This window comes from Rattus norvegicus, chromosome 6 (genome assembly GCF_021556685.1).
Source record: "Rattus norvegicus strain SHRSP/BbbUtx chromosome 6, alternate assembly SHRSP_T2T, whole genome shotgun sequence".
Lineage (NCBI taxonomy): Eukaryota > Metazoa > Chordata > Mammalia > Rodentia > Muridae > Rattus > Rattus norvegicus.
The window spans coordinates 63,269,130-63,290,018 of NC_141539.1; positions in this window are offsets into that span (position 1 = coordinate 63,269,130).

A 20,889-nucleotide genomic window follows, 5' to 3' on the forward strand; every position below is an offset into this window, starting at 1 on the left:
TTCAGGGCCATTTAGCCACTGGCTAGAAGGAACATTATCTCGGCAGGAAACAAAAATGTGGAGAAAGTGATCAAATCAGCTCACTCTTACAAAGCCAAACATGAAGTTGGATTAAGACTTTTTTATTTGTAAGAAAAGAAAACGAAGGGTGCTAAGTTTAATTACAAAGGGAAATAGGACGGAGGGGCAGAGACAGGGGTGGGTAGGTGTTAGTAAGTAGTAAGCTACCAGCTAAAAGAACAAAAGATTATTTTCCATTCTTGAAAGCCCGCTGGACTTTAACTCAAATCCTGTGGTGATCCTGGGGTTGCCATATTATCAGGTTTGCCTCCCAACTAGTTCAGTGACAAGGGTTGTTGCTGCTTATAAACTGCCCGCCCGCCATCTTAGAGCTTCTCCTCCTTATCCACAGGCAGGGTAGAAATGTAAAAAAATAACTCGTGCCTTCCTTCTCCAAATTTTCACTATAAAGTACACTTCAGCTTCTTAGCTCAGGAGGACACTTTCCCAGCTGCTGCCTGGCCTTATGACTGGTGGCTGAGGGCAGCCAGAATCAGTTATTTCTTTTTGGCTGGCATCTGCTTCGGCTCATTAGATCTGTAATTTCTGAAGTGGGCATGATAGTTAATACCCGTAGTCCCAGCACTCAAGAGGCCTTAAGGCATGAAGATTGCCTCAATTTTAGCCAGGCTGATCTACTCACTGAGAGGAGAGAGAAAGAGAAACAAACCCTTTCAAGATATAAAACTCCAAAAGGTCACAGCTGCATAGGACCAGATCTACAAAGGCTGATTGAGCATAACTGCGCTGATCATAGAAGGGTCAGACTGCTACAAGTTCGCAGCCATATTACCTTGAGCTGTCTTAACATCTAAACACCATTTAGTGCCCAGCTGTATGTGACATATTGTCCTTGTGACTGGGAAGTAAATTCTTTCATAGTGTGTGAGCAGACCCCTAGCTTCTATCAACCCCCAAAGCCAATTAGTGTCCTCAGAGAGCATCTGAGGCCTAGGTATCCTAGGGTTACTATCACTGGGATAAAACACCATGTCCAAAAGCAAGTTCGGGAGGAACGGGTTTATTTGGCTTACACTTCCATATCACTGTTCATCAGCGAAGGAAGTCAAGACAGGAACTCAAACAGGCTGATACCTGAAGGCAGGAGCTGATGCCCTTGGAGGAGTGCTGCTTACTGGCTTGCTTCCCCTGGCTTGCTCAGCTTGTTTCTTATAGAACCAGGACCACCAGCTCAGGGATGGCACCACCCACAGTGGACTAGGCCCTTGCCCATTAATCATTAATTAAGAAGATACACTCCAGGCTGTGTGCAGCCCTATCTTACGGTGGCATTTTCTTAGTTGATGTTCCCTCCTCTCTGATGACTTTAGTTTGTGTCAGATTGACATAAGACCAGCCAGCACAAAGGACACTGTGGTTAGGACAAAACAGAAACCAACAGATTGGGAAACGATCTTTACCAATCCTACAACAGATAGAGGCCTTATATCCAAAATATACAAAGAACTCAAGAAGTTAGACCGCAGGGTAACAAATAACCCTATTAAAAAATGGGGTTCAGAGCTAAACAAAGAATTCACAGGTGAGGAATGCCGAATGGCTGAGAAACACCTAAAGAAATGTTCAACATCTTTAGTCATAAGGGAAATGCAAATCAAAACAACCCTGAGATTTCACCTCACACCAGTGAGAATGGCTAAGATCAAAAACTCAGGTGACAGCAGATGCTGGCGAGGATGTGGAGCAAGAGGAACACTCCTCCATTGTTGGTGGGATTGCAGACTGGTACAACCATTCTGGAAATCAGTCTGGAGGTTCCTCAGAAAAATGGACATTGAATTGCCTGAGGATCCAGCTATACCTCTCTTGGGCATATACCCAAAAGATGCCCCAACATATAAAAAAGACACGTGCTCCACTATGTTCATAGCAGCCTTATTTATAATAGCCAGAAGCTGGAAAGAACCCAGATGCCCTTCAACAGAGGAATGGATACAGAAAATGTGGTACATCTACACAATGGAATATTACTCAGCTATCAAAAACAATGACTTTATGAAATTCGTAGGCAAATGGTTGGAACTGGAAAATATCATCCTGAGTGAGGTAACCCAATCACAGAAAAACACACATGGTATGCACTCATTGATAAGTGGCTATTAGCCCAAATGCTTGAATTACCCTAGATGCCTAGAACACATGAAACTCAAGACGGATGATCAAAATGTGAATGCTTCACTCCTTCTTTAAAAGGGGAACAATAATACCCTTGGCAGGGAATAGAGAGGCAAAGATTAAAACAGACACAGAAGGAACACCCATTCAGAGCCTGCCCCACACGTGGCCCATACATATACAGCCACCCAATTAGACAAGATGGATGAAGCAAAGAAGTGCAGGCCGACAGGAGCCGGATGTAGATCTCTCCCTAGAGACACAGCCAAAATACAGCAAACACAGAGGCATATGCCAGCAGCAAACCACTGAACTGAGAATAGGTCCCCCGTTGAAGGAATCAGAGAAAGAACTGGAAGAGCTTGAAGGGGCTCGAGACCCCAAAAGTACAACAATGCCAAGCAACCAGAGCTTCCAGGGACTAAGCCACTACCTAAAGACTATACATGGACTGACCCTGGACTCTGACCCCATAGGTAGCAATGAATATCCTAGTAAGAACACCAGTGGAAGGGGAAGCCCTGGGTCCTGCTAAGACTGAACCCCCAGTGAACTAGATTGTTGGGGGGAGGGCGGCAAGGGGGGGAGGATGGGGAGGGGAACACCCATAAAGAAGGGGAGGGGGCGGGGGATGTTTGCCTGGAAACCGGGAAAGGGAATAACACTCGAAATGTATATAAGAAATACTCAAGTTAATAAAAAAAAAAAAAGGAAAAAAAATAAAGGAAATCGCAGAACAGAGTAAAAAAAAAAAAAAAAAAAAAAAAAAAAAGACCAGCCAGCACACCTACCCCAGAGGCTTGCTTTGCTGTACCTGGCTATGTGATGTGCAAACCAATGTTTCTTAAAGCGTTTGATTTATGACTTCTGTTACTATAAAAACTTCACGGAATTGTTACCTCACTGGACATGGTAAATGGAGCAACCTGAATCTGTAGGCACAAGAGAGGGCCATTTGTATCCGGTTCCAGAATAAATTCCCAGTCTCTTATTCCCTCTGAGTTGGCAACTGCTACTTCACCACCTTTTATTTCTGAGATTCTCTGGTCTCCAGAGTTTAGGGTTAAGAAATGATTTGCACTGTTTAAAGTTTTTAGAAAATGAATTTTGTATTGGTTTGGGCCTAAAGGTGTTTCATCTAAAATAAAAAACAAAACCATAAGTGTACATAATTTTTAAAAATTATGTAAACTTTTGGATTTCGTAATGAAAATAAAGGAGACCTGGAGGCATAGCTTTCTGAATGGCTGAGTGCATGTGTGATAACTGAATTTGGGATGGATCTAGGTATGTGAACTTGTGACTGCTAAGGTCACCTTGAAGATGACGTTACTGTACTTAAAGGCCAGAAAGCTGGTGCCCTCTCCTGAAACTCAACATTAACTCCAAATTCCTTTTTCTTTTCATTTCAGCTAAGATGCTTTGGAAAAACAAAGTGTCCATCTTCTGCCTTTATGAAGATGTTATGGCCGAAGGGTAGACAATAGAAAACAATCAAGATTAGCCTATGAAAGAAGCGGGTTGACAAAAGGGAGGGTGGGGATGGGGAACCATTCCCTACTGAGCTTCCTACAGCCAGTGGTGCACGCCCAAGAGAAGCCTGAGATATACAGAGGTGTGGAAGTTAGTTGTTGTGAAGACCATCTATAAATGGCTTCTATCCCATGGTCCAGTGCTCTTTGGGTACACATTCTTCCTTCAGCTCATTCATTAGCTTTAAGGCGGGAGAGGTTTCTCAGTGGTTACCATGTATGGTACTCTTACAGGCGACCTAAGGGGTTCCAGCACTCATATGGGGGAGAGGCACCGCCACAACTGCCTGTGACTCCAGCTCCAGGGTATCCAGAGTTTTCTTCAGGACTTTGTGAATACTTACACTCAGGTGCGCACATACTAATACACATACATAAACATACACACATAATTTACCTGTTCTTACTGGCTTTACACTTTTGAGGAGAAAGATCCCATTTCATACAGTCACTAGGAAACTTTCATATTGAAGATTGCTGAGATTGGCTTTGAAGAGGATTTAGAATACAGTAAATTCCAAGCACAACAAATCAGGAAGTAATTGACACGTATGCCTCCCTTCCTTAAAGCCTTTTCCATCCCTTTCCTATGGTATTCAAAATTCTAGACAGGTACCCTTGGTGGTCCCTGGTCTTGCAGTGTCCAGGGGAGAAGAGTGACGTAAGAGCCAATGACTGTGACTACTCCCAGCCTAAGAAGCTAAAACTCTGGGTGCCAACTACAGCCCAGTCTTTGAATTCAGCTCTCCTTTCAGACACTAAGCTTTCCTTACAGCTGCCTGTGTAGAGCAATGGCCTTTCCCCCTTCAACACAGACTGTGAGCCTTTTTAAAGGTATCGGCTCACTAGTGTGGGATCTACCAGCAAGCAGTTTAAAACTGCTTTATAACGGGACACTCACTGGGCCCAACACTTTAGATCACAGTAGACAAGCCTCGGTGAGGCAGCTTTGAAATCCCAGGGCTGTGGTCAAAGTACAGACCTCCTGGAAGGACAAAGTGTTCTGTTTCTGTAGCACAAGGGTGTGGCGTTTGTAGCTAGTAAAATAATCTGAACACAAAGACCTCCCGGGGCTGCCGGGCTCACTGCTGGACTGACTCAGCGGAAAGCGGTGGGAAAGGAAAGTGGCTCTTAGATTTCGGAACCTCCAAAGCTGCACCACCCCTCTCAGTTCCGTCCCAGCCGACAGGAAGGGGCTCTCAGCAACTCACACGTACACATGCTCGCTCGCACACTCATACTAAACAGAAGGCAGGATGAGGAACACGAGCCTCCTCTTCACCTCTGACGCCTCCGGCTTTATCTCCGAATCCTTTCTTTCCAGTAAAACTACCAATCTGTCACAGTCTGGGGAAACGAAGCCTGACAGACTTGGGAAACGAAGCCTGCTGTAAACGATGCACAGCGCCTACAGCCTCTGCTCTGAACAGGGCTGCAAAATCCTTAGTGAGTAACACAGGCTAGATTTCTGAATACCACGAAATAATCAGATGTTAGGTTGCTAATGTCCAACAGAAGGCCAGTGTTTTGGAAACGAAATAGTGCTTTGTTAGACATTTCATGTGCACAAATTAATTGGAGAATTAAAAAAGCTATCAAAACTGACAGCCACACCCCCAACACATTCTTCCACCACAATTTAGGCTCCTAAAAAGAATACATTCTACGAACTGTTATTCTAAATACTCTGATTTCTGCAATTAAAAGAGCCAAAGGTATGAATTTTCCACCAGCTGTCCACAACGTTTATATTTCTTTCATAATTGTGTGTGCAAGGGGGGTTGTTGTCACTTCTGATAGCTTTTTAATTCTCCAATTAATTTGTACATACGGAATGTCTAACAAAGTACTATTTTGTTTCCAAAACACTAGCTTCTGTTGGACATTAGCAACTAAACCTCTATTTCACTTAGATGATTTTTCCCGCAGAATGTGTGCAAACATTTTAAAAAGAAAAGTAAAAGGATTCCATATAAGGTTATGCTCTCTCACAGATCAGTGAGGTGTGAAATTCAAATCTCAAGGATTCATAGTCAGGGGGAAAAAAATCATTGACCAGGATGAATCAGAAACACTGTATTGGTTGCCTTTCTTTAAAATATCAGAAAGCTTAGTGTTATAGCCATACTCTTACAGTGTTTCCCACTCCTTTGTTTTCACTGTGTGCTGTCATTGTACACAGCACTGTGTCACACAGGACATTTTCACACCAGAGCAGACTTCTGTTCACACGTTCAACCCCATACCATTTACCTCCCCTCCCTCCCCCTCCCCCTCCCTTCTTTCCTCACCATTCCCCCTGGGCAGTTTTGCTTTCAGTTTCAGTCATATGCAAGTTGGTGGTTTTAGGTAGAATATAAAATCTAGAAATCACAACTCAAAACACAATGTTGGTCATTCTGAAACTAGCTTAATCCACTCATAATTATCTCTAGTTGCATCCATGTTCCACAAATATAATTTCATTCATTTTTATGGCTGCACATCTATACGGCATATTTTCTTTGTCCTTCCTAAGGACACTTGGGCTGTTCCCACAATAGCTATTTTGACCAGTGCTGTGGTAAATATTGCTATGCATGTATTTCTGCGATTTCTTATCCTGGAGTCCTTAAAGAAAACACTAAGGAGTGTTGGAGGTGGCTCAGAGAGATCCAGTTTTAGTTTAGAACGTTTCTTAAACTAATGAATTTCATACAATAATACCATTTGGAAAAACAGTTCAAAAATGTATGGATAGTTTAAAAAGTTTTGTTTGTGAGTCTTTTGGAGACAAAGGGCATGTAAAGCCAACCACAAGAGAATCTAGTGAGCTGATAGTCCCCTTGAGTAAAAACTACCATGTTCTTAGATGATATTATGTAATCTTCAGAAATGTTTAAATATTCTTAATTTAGCAAGATTAAAGTTCACAGAGTGGTTCTGCTCAGTTTGTTTCATTTTTAATAATTTCAAAGCCTTTTTTTTTTACAACTGTATCACATGGCACAATTCTCATTCTAAAGGGTTCCAAAGAAGCCAGGCATGGTAATTCAGTTGTATAATGCTAGTACTTGGGAAGCAAGGCAGGAGAAAAGCAAAAAGTCTGAAGCCAGCCTGGGATGTTAGGAGAGTTTCAGGCTAGCTTGAACTAACCTGTGAGACTGCTTCTTTTTCTGCTCCTTTTTGTCACAAACTTGATGTGTCATGGAAGAAAGAGCTTCTTTGAGCTCACGGTCCTGACCCTGAAGCAACTGGTCATGCTGGATCCACAATCAAACACAAAGCAGTGAATGCTAGTACCCAGCTTACCTTTTCTCTTTATACAGTCCAGGATCCTGCCCACAGTTAACATAGGTCTTCCCACATCCATCAACCTCATGGAAGCAATCTTCCCCAGACATCCCAAAAGCTAATATAATTTAGAGAACCCCTCATAGAGGTGCCCTGAGACTTGTTTCAAGGTGACTCTACATTCTGTCAAGCTGACACTATCACAGAGACCTTGTCTGAAAAACACGTATGCTTGAGGGTGCACACACACACACACACACACACACACACACACACACACAAGAGAGAGAGAGAGAGACAGAGAGACAGAGAGAGAGACAGAGAGAGAGACAGAGACAGAGAGACAGAGACAGAGAGAGTTCTGAAGGACATAGGACATACCTGGGAGCAGTAAAGAGTGAATTTTGCTGTCTATGATCATAGAGCCCCATGGAAGGCAAGGCATTTACTTGATCTTTCAGAAACTATGAGTGGGGTGAGCTCTTCTCAAGATCTTCAGTGATACATCAGCAGATCCTCTGGTGGGCCTAGAACATGTGCTCTAGGAAATTCTCTACTTTCTTGATAGAAGCAAGCCTTCATATGTGGATGTTTACATAAATGTATTTAAACTGTGGGTAAAAGTGGACTCCTTTCTCATTTGTGATTCATTTCTGTTTTTAAAAAAATACAGCTTTATTGAGATGGTTTTTATTAAGATGTAACATTCGTGGCAACAATGTTCCTCCTGAATGAGGAACAATGCTGGCTAGGGACCTGGATGAGAAGAAAAGAGGAAGACCTCCCTTCCCCTTCCCTCCCTCAGAAGGTCTGGATTCCTCTGCAGTGGTCTAGGGAAATCAGACCCATGACTCTAAAACTTTCCACTTGATGGGCAGTTGTTGCACACACCTGTAATCCCAGCACATGGGAGGTAGAGGCAGGTGGATCTATGAGTTCGAGGCCAGCCTAGTCTAAAGAGTAAATTCCAGGACAACCAGTGCCACACAGAGAGACCCTGTCTCAAAACAACAACCACCACCACAACAAAAACAATAAGAGAAACAAACAAAACAACTAAGCAGCAACAAAACAAAACAAAAAAAGCATTCCACTCTACAATACAGAGACACCATGGGCTATATGAATAACTTCTGTACATTTGACCCTGAATAGGTCTCTCTTTCTCCCCCACTTCCACCCCTCAGATGTCTACCTTGACTAACATCTAGTTTATATGTTTCTCTGACTGTGCAGACAGTGGACAGACAGCCGCTGTGGAACTTTTCAGCCTCTAACTGGATGAGCCAGTCCATTAAATCCCCTTTATACTTACCCTATCTTTAAACTTACCCTATTGTTGGTTTCCATGGAGACTCCTAATACAGTTTCTAACCATGCTATTGTGAACTCACATAGAACATCACAGAATATTTCCAAACTTTGAATGAAATGTAGCAATGGAAGTGTGTGTGTGTGTGTGTGTGTGTGTGTGTATGAATGATTTCAATGATTCAATGATTCAATTGTCTGCCCAATAGAGTATATATGTATATATACATATACACATATGTGTATATATATGTATATATATACATATATTAGAAGCAACATGAAATGAGAATCACTGAGACATTAGGAGTACTATAAACTAAAAACATTCAAGAATTAAAAAGAAATACTTTCAATCTTTAGGGCTGAGAATCAAACTCAAAGTTCTGTGTGTAACACATAAGCTCTGAATCACTAAGCATATTTTGTATGCTTAGCGGTAGTATGCTTTCTTTCTTATAAATCTTACAAATTTAGTCTCAGCAAGACCTCAGCAGAACATGCGGCCACTTTAGCATTCATGTTTACTGTCACTATGACAATGTATCCCACAGAACTTCTCCTCCAGCTTTTATGCCTTAAAGGGATTGCTGGTTATTCTGATCTCATACATAATATACATTGCTTTTGGTTTTGTTTTGAGACAAGGTCTTGTTATAGCTCAGGTTGGCCTGGAATTTACTATGTTGTCCCAGCTGTCCTAGCCACTGTTCATCTTACCTCAGCTTTCTAGTATACAATAAGTGTATACTACCATACCCAACTCATATATTTCACTTAAAAATACATTTACTTCGGGTATTTCCTGACATAAAGAGATACTAAATACCTTTCATGTTTCCTATTATTATTATTATCATTATTATTATTATTACAACAGTTTGGTTTTTTGAGACAGGGTTCTGGATTTCCTGGAACTCACTCTGTAGACCAGGTTAGCCTTGAACTCACAGAGATACGCCTGCTGCCCCAGTGCTGGGACTGAAGGTGTGTTAGCCACCACTGCGCAGCTGTTTCTTGATTTTTGTGGTTCAAGAAGTCAAGTAAATGGACTGACTTACCAACAACTTTCAACCTTATTTCTACTATGAAGTATTTATGCCAGTAAAATTTAGCAACTATTAACATAATTTCAGTACGTTTGTGCAATTCCTGGATTTCAAAAGAAGTCTATTCTGGCATTTAATGTTATCTATTAAGAGACAGACAGACCCACAAAGTGTCCCACTGGTAATAAAAATATACTGAGAGTTTAGAAGAAAGATACAAGCTCTCAGTCTTCCATGAGGTTTCATAGCTCTACTGTATAGTCCCCAACATTTTAAAAAACAATGATTCAATTGTCTGCCCAATAATTAGAGAATCCATTAGTGAATAAACCTAAGGACAAAGGTCTCCTAAACCATGTTACAAGATATTCCTCTGTGGTTTCGGTGGTTTCTTAATTATGTCTTACACAAGAGTCATGAGCATAAGAGGCGAGGCCACTGCCGTCCTATTATTGCTGTCATTGCACTCAGAGACTTTCAATGCATGTTCATCAAACAGCTAGGTTAGCCATAGAGTAATCATGGTTTAAAGCACTACTGGCCACCAGCCCTAATGCTTCCATTGCTAAATATAAGTACCACTTACTGCCTCTTTCCTGAGACCCTTAAAACAAGGTTAGTGTAATTCAACAGGTATTATATTTGGTGAAGTGATTGTAAAATATATCACCACAAACATCTTGTTAGAATAATCCAGAAGATAAATCTCTGAGGACTGTCTTCTTTAGCATCTTCAAAAACAATTTTTCAAAAATTCTCATCTTCTCATGTGTCAGTCATAGTTCGAGCTGGAATTGTGAGTGAAGCCAACTGGAAGAGAATAAAGGATCTAAACACGTTGAACAGGAGGCTTTGACTCCTGTCAGTGCCTTTTAGTTTTAAAGTGTTAGTGGGGATATATCTCAAACCAATGTGCTGAGAGGTAATTGTAATTCTGAAGAATCCAGGGAGCTGTCAGGGGTGGGGTTTCTAGATAGCAAAGTGTTCAGCAGACATGAGACATACAAGTCCCCAAAGTGCAAATAGCTTTTTATGTGGACTCTTGAACGTTTGAGTCGCTGCGAATTGCCTGGGAGCTGTATGAACTCATGAAACATAAGAGAAGTGTCACTGTGCCCTTTATGCAGACTCCAACCCAACTGCAGCCACCCTTCAACAGGCCTGAGGGTCTTGTCACGAAAAGACCCAGGATCCACATTTCTTACTCAACAAAGGGTTTCAATGGGAACTAACTGCAGTGCCTAGTTTTAGGCATCTTTAAAAATGTAAAGTATACAATCAGAGAGAGTGGTAAGTGCTTTAATATTTGAAGACTCACAACTATAATGAGAAAAGTTAGCTTACGTGGATTTTTCTTATATCTCTATTGCCTTCCTTACAACCTCAAATAGCGTGGTGTGTGTGTGTGTGTGTGTGTGTGTGTGTGTGTGTGTGTGTGTGTGTCTGTGTGTCTGTGTGTCTGTGTGTCTGTGTGTATGTTAAATTTGCCTTCTTTGAAAACTGAACATCTAAACTTTCGAGAGTCAAGGTTAAGAATATATAAACGCTTATTGAGGTGGAATCTCAAACTAAGGCAATTAAGAGTGGCAACCACGTTGAGATTCATCAATGTGGAATTTATTTATTCTCCTTACACTATGCAATATGGGATCAGATTCTCCACGTGCCCTAACTTCCTTCCTTAGAAGCCATGAAGCAATAAGTTGTGATTGAAGAGTGATAAACCCGGCCTACATTTTTGCATCATTGAGACACTTAATAAGCATACTTTAAATTAAAAACACTTTGCACAAAGGAGAGTCCTTAACAAAAGTTGGGGTGTGTGTTTGAAATGAAATCATGATCCTATTAAGTCCTTAAAGTATACATAAGTGACCTTATAAAATTCTAGAATATTATCATTACTTGGTAATGTAAACATTTTATAAAATTCATTGGAAACATAACAACAAAACTTCACACTCGCTGTACTTTCTGGGCTTAGAAACTGCTGTATCCAAGAGAGATTTTCCCTATGACAACCTTCCCCAGCCTTCTACACGGCAGGATTTGGGGATTTGGGAGGTCAAATAGAAATGAAGCCTTTAGTCAGTCACACTCTCCAGCTATGTCAAAGCATATATTTTCATTGCTTCTGAAATTCTTTGTGTTTTCCTATGACTCTTTCTATGTGGTTACAGGAGTTAATGTACCTGTCTGTGTTATTATAATCAGGTCTTTTTGTAAACTATATCTCACATCTCTTCATATGACTAAGTTCTGTTCGTATTAAAGTATTATAAATGAGTAAATAAAAAATGTTAGAATATAGATTCAAGATCTGAAAAAAAAATACCAGTAAGCCTAGTTGAGCTTACTATGGTAGCACACACCTGCACCTCTAGCATTGGGAGGTAAAGGCAACAGGACCAAGTCATCAGCTGTGCAGAGTTTAAATCCAGCCTGGGCTACAGGGATCCTGCTGAATGAATGAATGAATGAATGAATGAATGAATGAATGATTCCTAGAATCTTAGTTTTATAATACCTACCCATAGAAACATCTGTAAAAGTCTATAAATTCTAACTCATATTTTAAATATTATATTCCTTCCTTCTGTCTCCTTATTTCTCTGTTCCTATTTACTGAAAGGCAACGTACAGATGCAAATGGCTAGGAAGGCAGTCTAGCAAGCCTGACAGATGACTACACAGGAGAACTGAGATTCCTCAACATTATCATTGTCTCTGCCTTCAGAAAGACGTGACCCAACCTGTGTCCCTGAAGTATTGTGCCTGGTCTCTTGACTTGGGTAACACTCTGGAGTTCAGGTATGTCTTCCTGATGCCAGCTGAGTGGTCCTTCCTCCAAAAATCAATGGGGCCAGCAGTGGCCATTATCTCCTTACTGTCAGGATGAGAGGACGTTTGGACGAAGAGTAACACTATCATAAGCCATGATGAGAGGACATAGGAACCACAGGTCTAGATAGTCATACAGAAATGTATATGGTGATACACACACATCCATATACAGAGAACACGTATGTAGGAGCAGTGTGTGTATATCTGTTTCTTCACTGAGGAATGCCCTGAGGCCGCGCCATTCAGCACCTGGTTTCTAATACCGCTCTCCTCAAAGAAACAACTTCTTAGAGACATGGCTAGTTTTGGTATAGGTGAACCTGGATCATCCAACTGTGCCAGAGGAGGTGCTGAAAGAATGCTAGGGATATGTCAAAGGGACACGGAAGTCAACCCGAGCATGTGCCTCATGCCTGCAATACCAACACTTACGGGGATGAAGAGAGCAAGTACCAGGCCAGCCTGGGCCTTGTCTCAACAAAAATGCTAGTACTCAGAACATAGCAGCAGGAGGATCAAGAAACTCAAGGTTAGTCTCAGCCACACAGGGAGTTCCAGACCAGCCTGCAGTCAGAGCTTCGTGAGGTCCTACCTCAACAATAAAATAAATAAGCTGGATAGAGGTGCACACACCTTTAATCACAGCACATGGGAGGCAGAGGCAGGCGTATTTCTGAGTTCAAGGCCAGTTTGGTCTACAGAGTGTGTTTCAGGACAACAGGGCTACACAGGGAAACCATGTCTTTTTTTAAAAAAAATTAAAAATAGGGGTTGGGGATTTAGCTCAGCGGTAGAGCACTTGCCTAGGAAGCTCAAGGCCCTGGGTTCGGTCCCCAGCTCCGAAAAAAAGAACCAAAAAAAAAATAATAATAATAAATTAAAAATAAAAAATATAAATAAACAAGAAAGGAAGAAAAGAAGAAACAAAAATACACATAACACCCACCTTGCAAGAGCTCACTCCTACTACTCAAATCTCAATTTGATCACCAAAATAAACCATGATTAACTAACTTAGAGCTCAGTAGGCAATATATGATTTCAGGAAATCATAACAACATTAATAAACCAAGCTATAATGACATAAGTAACATAAATAAGGGAAAGATTAATACTAATATAGAAAGAACAAAAGCCCTAAAAATTAGAATGTTTTTAACCAATATAATAATCAGGCAATAAATATTAATGGTAATAGACAAAAGCAGATTTAGTGGAAGGGTACTTTAGCCTCAAGATTCCTCTTTACAGAGTAATTCCTAATTACAAGTTGTAACAAAATAGTACGCTTCCAATAGAGGAACTCTGCAAATATAACTTGGTTTTATTTGTTTGTTTTTGAGGTATGGTCTTATGCAGCCTTATCCTCCTGCCTCTGTCTCTCTAGTTTCGGGGATTAAAGTGCCACAATTCCTAGATCACTAAAATAACTAATCCAGACATCACCAAAAAGTAAAATACTGATACCACATGCCAATGATTAGATCTAAGAAAAATAGTGTAATTGTGAAAATGTTGTCAAAATGGGGATTGGCTGGATAGAATTATGAATGATTAGATAAATCCAAGTTCACTTCAAAGGCTATTTGTGCAATACCTGACCTGTAATCTTCATAAACAACGTGACATCAAAGGCAAGGAAGGAAGGAGGAGCTGTCCCAGGGTAAATGGCATTAGCTACCTCCCTGAGACTGGACTGCATCCCTGGGTCATAAAGGACATTGTTGTATTGACGGGCCAAGGAGGGTGCCTCTGGGTGAAAGGTTGCAGATATTTCTGTGTTACATTTGTGACTCTTATCCAAGTTTGAAACTGTTCCAAACTCAGAAGTGAAGAATACAGTCTCACTGTCAACTCTCAGTGACTGTGACTCCAGTGAACAGATAGTCATACTAAGAATACCATCTTAACCTCTCAGCCTGTGACTCCCACAGACAAACGTGCGTTAAGAAAAGTGGTGCATTTGCAGAACCGAGTTGACTCACCATGAAAACACATTAAATGCTGAATCACCAGATGCCTCACCAGGGGACTGCCAGTTGTTAACGAGCCATGCAGCACTCATGCTGTTTATTCATAATTCAGCAAAAGTCATGGCTCCACCAAGTTACCCTTCACAAAGACCAAAACTAACATCCTCTTCACATGCATCCTAGCACCATGTTACATGTGCTTACAAAGATAAGGGAACCTCTTTCAGAGGGCAAATGCCGTAAAGGAAGAGAAAGAAAGAAAAACTAGACTATTCTTCTCCCTTTTATTTCAGATTAGAGAAGGCACAAATCCAGGTGTCTACATGTTACCAAATTACTGCTCCGCAGTCGGACAGGAATGACAATGACATCCTGTTTGTGCATGGTCAATTAAGTATGCTACACCTTAGAAACCCCAGGCCATTCACACTTCATCAAAGTGATCATACTGATTACAGAGTATATGGTGACTTCCTGGGGACAACGCATACGCTCTCTGTCCTGACTCTGGTTGGCTTGCTGCTTCTCCATTCACATCAGAGACCCCTGAACATTCATGTTTGTCACAAAGAAAACAAATTTAATGGTACTTCTTCCAGCCTCCAATGCTTCTCTATACCAACATCTCTGTGTCCCTCTTCCAACACTGGGTTTGACATAAGCATGTGCTTGTTTCTATCCATTATCATTCCAACCACATTTGCTACATAAAAAAGTGACAATACAATCTCTTTTATGAAATGACAATGCAAACAGTATCTCATTGAAGAGGGAGCCATAGAGCTCACATGCACTGGGAATAAACTAAAAATGGCATTACTTGACGGAATGCCAGGGACTTCAGATTATCTACTCAAGCCCACTGTGTCTATGGTACATCAGATAAATTTTCATTTGTAAGCTAATAGTAATGCACTGAACGTATACTAAGAATACTTGAATACTAGATAGCATCAAATGACCCTTTGATTTTAACTTTAAGCCAGTATATGCGTATCCCATTGTGCAGTTGAGAGTAGAGTGGTATAGAGAGGTTTAGTATCCTATTTAAAGCTGGTAAGTAGTAGTTATAACAAAATAGCATTTTTAGCATTCTGGCTTGAGAAACCAAGTCTTATTAATTAGCAATTATTTTTTTCTCTTGATGAGGTCTTCTAAGTCATTGCCAACACTTGTGTTGCAAAGTTTTTCCAACTGATCTAGCAGCTCTCAAGTTACAGCATGTCAAATCTAGAAATTCTAGAAAATCACTCCAGTAAACATAAGGAATTTACTGGTGAAAATTTAATATGTAGTTCAGTAAGAGAACACTTGCGTACCTTACACAGACCTCTAAACTCAATCACCAGAACCTGAAAAAAAATCCTACTAAGCTCAAATCATATAAAAAATTTAAGGTATACTTGTAATGGAACTTCATAATTTAATAAGACAAGAGTTAACAACAGATACTGGGACTTAGACTAATGGGTAAAATTAAGGGAACCTTTTAAAATTTATTATGTATTGTGGTGCTAGAGATTGATATGTATAATTCTATAGCTCTTCTGTCAAAAGAATACAAAGAAAAATACCCTAGACACACAATCGACTTGCCATAAAATAAAGACAAATGTCACAAGTGGCCAGAGGGAAAAAAGATAACCTACTTTTTCACCAGAGCATATAACTCTAGTAACTCCCTTGCCGGCAAAAACTATGAGAGCAAAAAGGCAAATAGAATTACATGGTTTAAAGAGCTAAGAAGAGGCTGGATGGAAAGATGGCTAAAGCTGCCTGTGGCTGGAGTTCATTACCAGCCCCTGTGTCGGGTGGCTCACATCACCTGTAACTCCAGCTCCAAGACATGGAACTCCTTTTGCCCTCCTTGGGCATCCAAGTGCCTAAGTTTGAGTGGCATCCACTCACAAAGACACCAGCACATACCTATAAACAAAAATCTAAGAAAAATAAATTAATGTGCTAATAAAAATTAGTGCCAGGCATAGTGGTTCATACTTTAACCCTATAATTTAAGCAACCTAGAAAACACAGAAAGTTCACTGCAAATTTGAGGCTAGCTTAGTCTACATAGTAAGTTTGAGTTCAGAAAGGACAAGTTTATTCCACAAACACTCATATAGCACAAAAAGCCTCATAATAACTTTTGCAAAATATTACTGAATGGACAGACTTGCTGGCCCTGTCTAATTTAGTAGCAACAGTCAATTGTGTTCTGTTACATGAATTTCTATATAAATTCAGGCCACAATTTCTCATATATGCAAGTCATATTTTAAGGGCTAAATAGCTACACAAGGTTAGAATATTTGACCATAGGGAATATATTCAGCATCATAAGCAGTTCCATTAATGTCACTAGAATTTTGACAATCTATAACTTAACATTACGAAGAGAGAACCAGGAAAATCAAAGCACAAAAAACATGTTATTAATATACAACACTACTGAGATGTGTTCAGCAAGGTTCCTGATGATGTGACCCTTTAAGATCTACAACCATAAACTTATTTTGTTCCTACTTTGTAACTGGAATTTTGCTACTGCTCTGAATCATACATATCTTATATGCTATGCGACCCAAAGGTTGAGAACCGCTGCCCTAGAAGGTGGGAAACTGCATGGTGGGGAGGGGGAAAGAATTCAATAAAAGAGAAGGGAAACCTAAGGAGATGTGTATCAACAGAGCACAATATATGGTCCAAATTTGGTAGGATACAGATTCTAAGATTACAACTTTTAAAAATAACGGGGGCCGGGAAGGGGTGTCCACATGAGATGGCAAGCATGTGGAGGTCAAAGGGCAACTTGCTGAAGTTGGTTCTCTCCTTCCACCATGTGGATTCTGGGGATGGAAGTCAGGAAATCAGGTTTGGCTGCAGGCACCTTCCCAGGCTGAGCTATCATGGGCCCACAATTTTAAAGTTTCAAAAACTAATTTTGTCATCAGGGAAATCGAAACACCAAGTAGACAACCAGTGGCGGAAAACAGATTTATCCTGAGTTACCATTCAAATGAAATTTATTCTGAGTGTTGGTAATTGCTTTGGTTTAGACATGGAATGAGCACTCAGAAGGGGACAGCGGGAAGGTGGGGCCTACGCAGAGAATTTAAGCCATTTGGGGCATGCTAGGCCTTCAGCTCCTTCTTTACTTCCCAGCTATAAAGAGGTGAACAGACCTCTTTCCCCTCTACATGTTCCTGGCATGATCTACTATGCTATCACAGGCCCAGTGTGAGAGAGACAAGGATCATGGACCCAAAGCTCTGAAACCGTGAGCCAAAACAACAAACCTTTTCTCTCCTTTAAAGTTCCCCCAACTATTCTGTCACAGTACTGGAAAGCTGACCAACAGTTATGCTGGTCTAACTTCTGAGAAAGTTTTAAATCTGGCCTAAGATTTTACTATAAAATCTTACAACAGCATGTTTTAAATGAATCTGCTTGAACATCCCCAACTACCATGCTATACATATCTTAAGATACTCAGTTCAAAAGCAAAGCTCCTTCTTTTACATGTATGGATAAAAATTAATTTATAGGATTTGACACTTAACAAAATAGTTGGCACTGATTAAAATTCAAAGTTTTACTAAACGCTTATTATAAAGCAACCACTGTATAGACAGGGTGGTAACTCTCGTCTTTCATCCAAGCATTCAGAAGGCTGAGGCAGGAGAATCACCTAGGTTCAAAACCATCCTGAACTAACATGGCAAGTTCCAGTTCACCCTAAGCTGCAGAGTGGCACTGTCTCAAGAAATAAAGAAACAGGGGTTGGGGATTTAGCTCAGTGGTAAAGTGCTTGCCTAGGAAGAGCAAGGCCCTGGGTTCGGTCCCCAGCCCCGAAAAAAAGAACAAAAAAAGAAATAAAAATAAAGGCAAGCACTGTGCTTCTGTAAAAATACTTTTTAAAAGGTCTGTAGAGGCTCATGCCTGGGATCCTAGTACTCAGAAAGGTGAGGCAAGATTGAGAGTTCAAGACCAGCCTGGGCTACATAGTGAATTTCAGTCCAGCTTAGGCAACTGAGTAAGACACGGCCTTCAAAACCAAACATAAATAAAAAAGGTCTAAATTATATATTAAACGTTTTTGTGTGTTACAAAGTTTCTTTCAATTTTCTAATACTGGAGATTAAATGAAAGTCCTTAAACATATATTCTACCAGAATCACCTCCCAAGTCTCACTTTCAGTAACAACTGAGTTTTATGTTAATGCAATGGTTAACTTTAATGAGTACCAGAATCACCTGGATGTTGTAAGCACCAAGATTGCTGGGCCCAACCCTAGAGTTTCACATTCCTAGGTCTGGAGTGGAGGAGGCTGAGGTTTTGTGCTTCCAACAAGCTCCTAGGTAATAATGCTTCCGGTCCGTCACTGTGTTATACCAGCTGCGGTCATTTAGAAGCAGTAACATATAGTCTGTTCACATATGCACCATATGGGACAATCCTTTAGATAACTTTTTCAGTAATGCTTTAAAGATTTTTTAAATTATGTGAATGTAAGGACAGATGCACAGGAGTTCAGACACCTAAGGAGGCCACAGATACCCTAGAGCTGGAGTTACAGGCAGCCATGACCCAATGTGGGTGCTGGGAATTGAACTCCGGTCCTCCACAAGAGAATGTGGGCTTTTAACTGATAAGTCATCTCTCCAGACTCTCAGCAATGCTTTAGTTCTCCCTTACAAACTGGGGTAAAGATCCACCTCCCCCAAAATAGGGCTTACTCAGGCTGATAATTTGGGATTTTCTTTTTTTTTCACCCAGTTTACTTGTAAAACCACCTTGGCCGTTATGGGTAATACCAATTGTAGCAAAAGAAACAAAAACTTAAAAACTTAACCAGAAGAGGTAGGGAAATAGCTCAAAGGTAGCCTGCAAAGCTCTGGTTTCGATCTCCTATATGGGATGGGAGATGGAAAAGATCTCCAAATTGAAAATAATTTAAAAACAAGCATGTTGAAAATCTATACTTAGATTGGGATTTTTAATTTTTGTGAAGCAAAGTAGTATTTTTGCACTACCTAGAAAATAACCAAAACTTTCACTTTTACTTCTGGGGAAATGTTAAGACTTTTATTCTACCCAAGTGCTGTAAAAATGACTGAAACTTCAAAGAACTGGGGATGTTTAGACTTAGAAGTTCTACCACGCTGCCATTTTGTACTGTGGCACACAGATTCTAAGAAAAGCCACATTATGAGCTTTCATCATTCCTATTCCATATAGTCTTTTCTTCAAATATATATATGCAAGGAAAATATTCCAACTACTAACGTATTCAATGTTTACTGTGTGCCAAGTCCCCTTAACTACCAAACATTTAATCCTTTTACCCAACAGCAGATATGCCCCTCAGTTTACAAAGGAAGGAACTAAGAAACAGATATTAAACTGACCAAGACGAGTCTAGTAAGTAGGTTCCAATATCAGGCAGAGGCTTGTGTGGCCATTATCATACTACATCTCAACAAATGCCCACGCAGTAAGAATGGCTTACACACAGAATTCCCTCAATCTTCTCAAGCTATGTGTGTCTACAAGTTACTGGAACATTCACAAGTTTCAAGGGATTTGCTCTCTGGACCTCAGGTTTTCAGTAGTACAATTATTCTTCTCCAAATCTATCCTCTCCTTAAATATCCCTGTATTTTGAATTTGCATAAAATTGGAATATTCTCTGACTGAAGTCTATTGGGAATATTTTTGGTCTTCAAGTACTTTAATATTAATTTGTGATTTTTTTTTTTTGGTATCGTTGGCTCATATGGAAGTTTCAACTAAAATAGAACTTGAGTATTCTACATCAATACTATCCATTTCCAGAATGTCCGGCAAAAATGAAATTTTAATATAAATCTTAATCTAAGTACATGCTTATAATCCCAGGCAGCACCAGAAGGTACATACATAGATCTTATTTCAGAAAAACAGTAAAATAAACTTCAAATGATAGTCTAACGCAAGACTCCAAGTTGCATTAATTTATTTTGAAGAAACATTTTTGTGTTTTGTTACTGCTAAAATCATTGTTTCTATGATAAAACCATTACATTAAATAGAACACTGAAATACTATACCAGATTTCTCTCATGGCCACTATAAACAAAGTCTTCTAAACAAACCATTCTGGTAATTGGTTTAGTTTTCATTTGCAGTGCTAGGATTCAAACCCAGAGCCTTGTATCTGATAGGCAAGCATTTATACCCATAATCCCAACTCCTACAAAAGCATTCTAAATTATGTGCCCTTGTTACTCTTGTTCTTGGTTCTTTTTTTTTTTTTTTTTCCGGAGCTGGGGACCGAACCCAGGGCCTTGCGCTTCCTAGGTAAGTGCTCTAACCACTGAGCTAAATCCCCAGCCCCGTTACTCTTGTTCTTAAGCCATCATCCATTCCATCCATATATCCTAAGCATTTTTTTAGCTTCCTATAAAAATTTTTTGATTATTAATGAATCTCTCTAGGCTAAAACATAAAGTTTATAATCTATTTTAGCATATGTTTGGATATATGACTCTAAGTATCAAAGGATACTGTAAAACTTTGCTCTACAGTAGTAATTTGAATAGAATGCTTAACCCAATTAATACTTTGTATTAAACCAACTTATTTCCAATACAGTTAACTATTTTAAAAATATCCTTTAGGTGCTGGAAATGTAGTTCATTGGTAAGATGATTGTTTCATATACATGGGGC